This window comes from Camelus dromedarius, chromosome 31 (genome assembly GCF_036321535.1).
Source record: "Camelus dromedarius isolate mCamDro1 chromosome 31, mCamDro1.pat, whole genome shotgun sequence".
NCBI lineage: Eukaryota > Metazoa > Chordata > Mammalia > Artiodactyla > Camelidae > Camelus > Camelus dromedarius.
In genome coordinates, this window is record NC_087466.1 from 93,983 (window position 1) to 102,869 (window position 8,887).

An 8,887-nucleotide genomic window follows, 5' to 3' on the forward strand; every position below is an offset into this window, starting at 1 on the left:
TATTTTTCTTTCTCTTTCTGGCTTACTTCTCTTAGAATGACATTCTCCAGGTCCATTCATGTTTCTGCAAATGGCATTATTTAATTATTTTTTATGCCTGAGTAGTAGTCTATGGTATAAATATACTGCAACCTCTTTATCCAGTCATCTGTCAGTGGACATTTAGGTTGTTTCCATGTCTTGGCTATTGTAAATAGTGCTGCTGTGAACATTTGGGGGAAGGTGTCTTTTTGAATTAGGGTTACTTCTGGATATATGCCCAGGAGTGGGATTGCTGGGTCATAGGGGAAGTCAATTTTTTGTCTTTTGGTGAATCTCCATACAGTTTTCCACAATGGCTCCACCAAACTGCATTCCCAGCACAGTGTAGGACGGTTCCATTTTCTCCACAGCCTCTCCAGCATTTATTGTTTGTGAACTTCTGAATGATGGCTATTCTGACTGGTGTGAGGTGATACTTGGTTGTAGTTTTGATTTGCATTTCTCTGATAATGATATTGAGCATTTTTTCATGTGCCTATTGGCCATTTGTATGTTTTCATTGGAGAAAAGTTTCTTTAGCACTTCTGCCCATTTTTGGATTGAACTGTTTATTTTTCTTTCTTATGAAGTGTAAAAGCTGTTTATATATTCTGGGAATTAACCCCTTGACAGTCTCATTTATTGTAAATATTTTCTCCCATTCCATAGGTTGTCTTTTTGTTTTGCTTACTGTTTCCTTTGCTGTGAAAAAGCTTGTAAGTTTAATTAGAACCCACTTGTATATTTTTGCTTGTATTTCTATTGCTTGAGTAGACTGCTCTAGGAGAACATTGCTGAGATGCATGTCAGATGTTTTGCTACGTTTCCTTCTAAGAGGTTTGTAGTGTCTTGTCTACATGTTTAAGTCTTTAAGCCATTTTGAATTTATTTTTGTGTATGCTGTGAGGGAGTAGTCTAACTTCATTGATTTACATGCAGCTGTCCAGTTTTCCCTACACCATTTTCTGAAGAGGCTGTCTTTACTCCATTGTATGTTCTCACCTCCTTTGTCAAAGATTCAATGACCAAAAGTTTTTGGGACTATTTTTGATAATTTTTTTACCCATTCATTGATGGATGGACATTGTTTGTAACCTTTGGCTACTCTGAATGATACTGCCATGAATATTGATGTGCAAGTTTTTGTGAGAATATGTTTTCATTCTGTTGGCTGTACAGTTGGCCCGCCATATCTGTAGTTTCTACTTCATGGATCCAGATGGCTGGTTGTAAAGGGACTCGAACATCCTTGGATTATGGAATCCAGGGTGGTGGGTTCCTGAAACCAATCCCCCGAGGATACTGAGGGATGACCCTATATGTAGGAGTAGAATTGCTAAGCCATATGATAACACTAAACTTTTGAGGAAACACCAGGCTTTTCCAAAGAAGCTGCACCATTGCCCCTTTCCAATGGCTGCATATTGAGGGTTCCCATTCCTCTGCCTCCTGACCGACACTTGTTATTGTCCGTGTTTTGATTATAACCATCCTAGTGGGTGTAAAATGAGATCTCATTTTGATTTTGATTTGACTAGTGATGCTGAGCATCTTTTCATATGCTTATTGGTCATTTGTGTATCTATTTAATTCCTTGGTAAATTTAAAAATTGGGTCGATTTTCTTTGTATTGGTCAGTTGTAAGCATTTGTTTTATATCCTGGATACTAGTCTCTTATTAGATATATGCTTTGCAATTTTTTTCTACTATTCTGCAGATTGTCATTCCACTTTACTTTTTTTAAGCATTAAGACAATTTCTTTATAGCGGAGGTAATTAGATTTATTCATTTATTTTATTTATTTATTTATTTTTTGCCAAGCATGCACTCTATCACTTGAGCTACCCACTTCCCCTTTCATTTCACTTTCTTGATGATGTCTTTTTTAACAAGTGGTTTTAATTTTGATGAAGTCCAGTTTATCTGGTTTTTTTTTTTTTATCACTTCTGCTCTTGGTATTGTATCTAGGAAACCATAACCTATCCTTGGACCACAAAGATTTATACTATGTCTTCTTTTAGAAAGTTTATAGGTTTAGATTTTACGTTTCTGTCTGTGATCCATTTCCAATTAATTTTTATTTGTTATATACAATAGGGGGTTTCAGATTCTAAATTCATTCTTTTGCCTGCAGATACCCAGCTTTCCCTGCACCATTCGTTGAATAGACTATTCTTTCAATGGAGTGTTGTTGGCGCCCTTGTTGAAAACTGACTGTAAATGTAAGTTTCCCCCCTGGAATTTTTACTGTGTCTCATAGATTTATGTATCCAAACTTATGACAGTACCATAATGACTTCAGTACTATAGATTTGTAGTAACATTTAAAGTGAGTCCTCCCACTTTGCTCTGCTTCTTCAAGATTGCTTTGGCTGTCCTGGGCCCCTTGCACTTCCATATGAATTTTGGGATCAGTTTTTCAATTTTTGCAAAGAAGTCAGCTGGAATTTTGATAGCGATTCCACTGAATTTGTAGATCACTTTGGGGAGTCTTAACATTTTTAACAATATTGTCTACTATTCCATGAACATGGGATGTCTTCCATATATGTAGATCTTCTAAAATTTTTTCAGTGATACTTCAAATTGTTCAATGTACAAATCTTGTAAATTTTTGTTAAATGTATCTCCCATTTTATTTTTAATGCTGTTGTAAATGGAAAGGCTGAGCTTCTTAAGGGTGGGACTATATATCAATTTGTTTATTTCTAGGATTCCTACACATCAAATACACTAGGTTTATATTTGCTACATAAATCTATCCACAACTCTTCCCTCCCCTGTGTTATAAAAAACCAAGACCCAGGTTAAACTACCTCAACACCTATGTGGAAGTGAGAAATGAGACCCTTGGGTGGGGCTTTGTGCAGATGATACTGAGAACTTATTTAGGATGGCTTCATCTTAATTTCTTTTAAACAATCCTCTCAGTGTATATAGTCAGATACATTAAGAACATGCTCTTTTGATGTACAGAGGAGCTAAGACTATCATTTTCAAATAATTTCTAGTGAGAATGTTGTACTTGAAACCTAATTTGTATCTATCTTTGAAGATTTATGTTTCAGGAGCTTTGACTAAAGAACACCTGTCTTTATTCAATAACGACAACTAAATGCTCAAACAACATGTAAGAGTTTGAGCTGTAACTGGAGGCAGCGCTTACCTCTCCCAATACACTTGTGCTGATCTGCTCAAAGGGGTTCGTCCAAATGTTTGTCAGTAGTCTGTTGGACAAAGCCATAAAACATTGATTTAAGGTTGCTGGAATGCAACATATTCTTATTAATACTAAGTAAGCCCATATTGAGTGCTTACTGTATGTTGGGAATTGTCCCTCAGACTCACATGAATTTTATTTCTCTGAAAACCTTACATATTTCCTTGCTATTCCCACTTTACAGATAAGGAGACTGAGGATTAAGTCTTCTCTCTTTTTGGGGGAGCTCATTATCAATGACTGGAAGTTGTAAGGGAAAACATATTGATTCATCCTGAGAAAACATTTTTCTGAGAGTCAGCATTGAAGAGGGTGACCACTGAAGAGGGTGATCATTGTTCGAGTGAGACGAGCCCCGTGTTGTACGGAGTCAGCATCCCAGTCCTGGACACGGCACTGTGCTGCGTGGTGGGTGAGGCGGCGTGGCCGTGCAGGGAATGAAGATGCCGGGCCGTTGGGCTGTGCTCAGGCCTGGTGAGGCTTTCTCTGAAGAGCAGTGGACCGTCATTGACAGATTTTAAGTAGGGGAGTGGGGTGCTCTCTTAGATCACTTTTGTGTTTGTAGAATGCTTGCAAACATTCAGTAGGCTCGGCAGAAAGTGATGTGACGAATCAGAGTAGGGTGGCTGCGAGGTGTAGCAGTGTTCAATTTTCAAGTGGTTTTCAGTCCCATGTTTGTGGCTTAGTAGACGTGTCACTTTGGATGACTCACTCAAGGAAGTGAAACAATTTATCTAATCAATTGAAGCAGTGATGTACCCAATTCCCAGGACTGTTGTGGAGATCCAGTGAGATAACATTCGCACAGTGTGCAGCATGGTCCCCAGCCCAGAGTCAGTGCTGAGGGAGTGCCTGTGAGTACCTGGTAGGTCAGGTGTGGGTGGTGGGGCTCGGTGACTGAGGAAATCTGAGCCCTGAAGGAGGGGTCCAGTCACATCTGTGAGTGATGGGCCTGAGCTGGGAGGGGCAGAGAGACCTTCCCTCCCAACCAGGGGCCCTGGGCAGGACGGCTATGGGAGGAGCACCGTGAAGTCAGCACTTTGCAGGTGGAGTTGGAGTTGCCCTTGAGACATCTAAGTGCAGTGTCACGAGCTCAAAGAGGAGGTCTGGGCCCAGGCTGTGAATTTTCCTATAATCTTAATCCCTGAGGACGCCGAGGTATTGATCACTGAACATGAAGACATACTTTACAGGACAAGTGAATATTAGTATCATCTCTGTCATCAAAGCTCAAGTCTCTTTATTCATCACCCACTTTGTTAATTGGATACTTACAGGGCGGTTCTTCACCGCCCTCCCCTAGGCTCAGGCTCCACAGTAAAGAGCTGGTGAGCCTCCCTCTTTTCCAGAAGAAGACACATTTAGCTGATAGCCTTCTATACCACGCCAGACTTAGAATTTTAATTTGTTGTTTTAATTCTATTATCTGTTGGTCATCTCCTGACAGGAGAGACGTTTTACCTCATGGTCATGTTTCAATTAGCTGTTACTGAGAATTGCTGATCTGATCCATAGTGTATGTATTATATTAACTTTGTAGAGTACTTATCATTTTTCTTTCTTTGCCCTTAAATTTTGTTTGCCCCTTCAAGTTTCTATCCTATTTCGTGACTTATTTTTTTTAATTAAAAAATGTGTGTTAGTAGTTAAGAAAACAAAAGCAGAGAAACAATGCACATGATACCTAAATTTAGAAAATATCTATTGTGTTTTCTGTCTCGGCAATGGAGGGTTCTAGAAACTCGTGAAAACGTTCATTACACAAGTTCCTTAAAATGCTGATTAAGAAATAAATCCTTCCTTCCTCATCTTTCAAGCTGCACAGCTAATTTTCAAGAAAGTGAGGGGAAATCCTCAGAATCCAAGTCATACCAGAAAGCAGGGATTCTGGGAGATACGCGAGCCTTAGAAGCCCTGGGGTGCCGGTTGGCTCCTGAACTGAGTGTTAGTTGCCCTGGCAGGAGGGCGGGAGGTGAGCCCCAGGCCTCTCACACTGGGAGTTGGAAGGCTCATCCTATGTAAGGCCAAGCACATCCTGAGAATCCTGTTTAATAAAGGGTGAATTAGAAAGAAAGAAAAATATCAGTCCTCAAGGCAAGAAATTAAGGAAAGTCAATTTTTGGGGAAGCAGGGAAAAATAACAAATCCAAATAAGGATTTAGTTTAAAGCTGTTCTGGCATGAGAGTGACCACAATCTCCTGGCAGAAAATCACAGCTCCTCCCGGAATGAGAAGTTGTGTTTTGAATGAATCAGTGAACAGCCATTCCGAAAAAGGCCTCCTGAGTCTTCTGGATCAAGGTACTAGACCCAAACAGCTCTCTTCCAAGGTCTCATTTAAATAACCAGAAAGATTTTAAAGGAAAGAAGCCGTAATCATAGTTCTATTTAGTGACATTAGTATATGCTAGGAATTCAGATGTGACTATGGAGTTGTCTCCTCTTTTATGGACCTTACTTTCTGTTTGACATAGTTGGGGAGCTGGGTGGAGGGAGGTTTTAGTCTGTTGCAATTAGCTAGGAAAGGAAATTAAGAAAGCAGTGAAGGGTGGGTGACATTTTTAGCTGAGGACAGTCCTGTTCAGTTGGCTTTTAATTGCAGGCTCGATGAGTTTTCACTGGAGGGAATTGATCTTACAGAAGATGGACTTAACTCAGGCCTCTTCAGAATGGACAAATGAACCTGGAGAAAGACAGTCAAATCTGTGCAGACATTGAAGTTCACGTGAACGTGCTGTATCCCTGAGCCAAAGATCGGACATGTAGGCAGCACTTCTTGAGGACAGAGGAGTGGTTTTTAAGGTTCTCCAAGAATGAATCCCAGGGAACCGGGATGGCCAGTTGTCAAACTGTGACATTGCTCTTTGGACGGTGTGCCCACCAAAGGTATTTTCCGTTTATTAGTTTTCATTTCTCTTAAATACATTTCAGGTGATGAGGACGTGGGCACAAGCATTGGATGCCATGTCGAGGTGACTTTGGATACCTGCCTAGAAGCGCGGGCACAGCTGCGGCTGCGTCATACATCTTGCCGCCCACCCCGTTGCCCGGCTCCGTGATCACGGCAGGGTGGTTCCTTGATGACCTGTCCGTCTCCTTTGTGAAATTTTAACCCACCAAAGACCGGAGCGTATTAGCTTGGTTTTGTTCTTTTCCATCCTTCTCTTTGAATGGACTGATAGTGGACCCAGTTATGTTAGCAGATGTTTTACAAGTAGGGCTCTCAGTACAAACCATGTAATCCCCGCTGTGTGATGTAGAGAAGAAAGTTACATTCTTTCCAAATTGTTTTGATGCACTTATGTGGGAAAATGGTGTACGTTTGAATATGTATTTCCTCTCTGAATCATCATGGCTAGAGATGAATGTGGGCAGACATGGAATGTGTTTTCTGTATTTGAACTGTATGGTCCCCTAAATTCTCCCCAGCTTTTTAAAGTCATCACTGGAGTGCTACCTCCAGAGTGTCCCAAAGCATCCACCACTGCCTGTTCTTCAGACACTGTGAGTTTCCAAGTTGGAGAAGGCTGCTAGCTGGTGAGGCATTCTCTGGCACATCTCTGGCTGGCTGATGTGGGCTTAGCACCCAAGATTTGGCAGACAGTAACTAACCACGATCACTTCCATTTCTGGGACACTCATGAAGGATTTTAGACGTATGCTAGTGGCATACGTTATTTCAATTAGTTTTCCCAACAATCATAATTAGATTTTTTCACCTGTATTAATAAGTAAACTGTCAAAGCGAGTGACGTGCAGACTTTGGACTGGAACACGGGTCTTTCTGATCCCTGTCTCTGTTCCCTCCCTGGCCTATCCTTCCAGATGGCCAGGAGACTCTTCCTCAGTCTTGAGTTTCCTGCTGATATTACCACTCTCTTTGTTTCTAGGAGAGGAAAACAAGTCTAAACTTACTTTCCAGTTGAAAATGGAATGGAGAGTTAACGTTGGAAGCCGGGAGAGTCTGTCCTGTGATGAAGCGGTCTCCGAGCCACTTCCACTGGGACGTCACGTCACTGTCTGGGCCCCTTGCACAGCCTGTGCACAGGTGATAAGCCAGATGTGCCGAGCAGTCCTCCCGGACAGGGCAGTGTGTTGGAAATGAGTTTGGGGATTCGGTTTCATTTCATAGGTTTCTGAGGGCCTTGGCCTGGCACTTCGAGTGGGACCATCCCTTGTCCCACATACTCGTGCTCTGGGCCCGTGCAGACCTGACGTGGCCTCAGCCTTAGGCTCCGGGCCCGTGGTGAAGTGGAGAATTTTAGTCCAGGGTCTGTGGAGGCTCTGACAATTCTGGGTCGTGGGACATTGTCCAGGATGATAATAATTCCTCCCCGAGTTTCAGATTTCCTTGCCTGTGAGCCGGGGTAGTAATAGTTTCTGAGATGATTGTAATGATTCAGTAAGGGGCGCAGAGTGCTGGCAGGTAGCTGGTGCTTAAGGAGCAGAAGTCGCAGTCACTCTGTCAGCCTCTCACTGTGTGCTCTGTGCTTTGAGAAGATGTGTGTTTGGTGAAAGTCCTGCCCAAATACTAGGGTCTAGATGAAACGTTGTTCCTTCACTTTCCCTTTCTTTTGCTCCTTCCTTTCTCTGCGTCTCATGTGTAGGGAGCAGATTCCTCTGTTTCAGGGAATACAGGCCTTTCTAGGAAAAGGACAGGATGAACGTGGATAGGTGGGGCCGGAGGGGGTCTGGAGCATCTGCATAGCGCTGCTTCCCTGCATTTCTGCATCCGGTCCCATCAGTGCACGAACTCAGCCTTCCTCTTCCTTCCTGTGTCATCAGGTCTCTGTTTTATGGGAAAACTTTTTACGTGTCTTTTTTCACTTACATGTTTCGTTCAGATGCTTGTTGCTTTTCTCCCTGTGCTTCAGCGTTCCTAGGAGAGAATTCAGCAGTGCAGCATCCTCTCCGAGCTCTATGAGTTGATCGGCTTCCACTGCAAGTCCGTCTTCTTCAAGTGGGTGGCCCCCGTGCAGCGCGTGGCCCCCGGCATCCCAGAGCCTGGTGGGAAGGCCTGCTACCGACTCCTTCTGCAGACGCTTCCTGGCTACAGTCTGTCACTGATTCTGCAGGACTTCAACAAAGGTTTTGGAACTAAAACATTGCTTCAGTCCCATTAACCATGCCTTGTTTGGGCCCTGCTCTCCTGTCTCATCAGGGTGAATTGTGATTCGTGTAGAGCAGGACACAGCAGACTTTTTTCTGTCAAGGGCTTGGGAGTCAATATTTCAGGATCTGCAAACCTCCTGATCTCTGGTGCAGCTGCTCAGCTCTGCTGTTCAGACGCCAGAGCAGCCGGACAGTCCACACACCCACAGAGCTTTATTCACAGCAGTGGCTGGGGCTGGATTGGGTGTATGAACTGCAGTTTGTCCCCACAGCCTCCTCACTATTGACGCCTGTACCTGAGTGTGCATTTGCGACAATGGGTGAACCTACACTGACACGTCATCATCACCAAGAGCCCATACTTGACACTAGGATTTACACTTGGTGGTGTGCACTCTGTGGGTTTGGACAGATGTACAATGACACGTTTCTACCATCACAGCATCATACAGAGTAGTCTGTCTTAGTGACCCTAAAAATGCTCCGTGCTGCACCTCATTCGTTACTCCTTCCCCTCTAGCCTCTGACAGTA

At 43.0% G+C, this 8,887-nt stretch overlaps 1 pseudogene; it reads left to right on the forward strand.

The window, feature by feature from the left end:
- The window catches only part of LOC135319711 (trafficking protein particle complex subunit 9-like), a 53,273-nt pseudogene extending 45,181 nt beyond the window's left edge, over window positions 1-8,092 (forward strand).
- The last annotated feature ends 795 nt before the right edge of the window (window positions 8,093-8,887 follow it).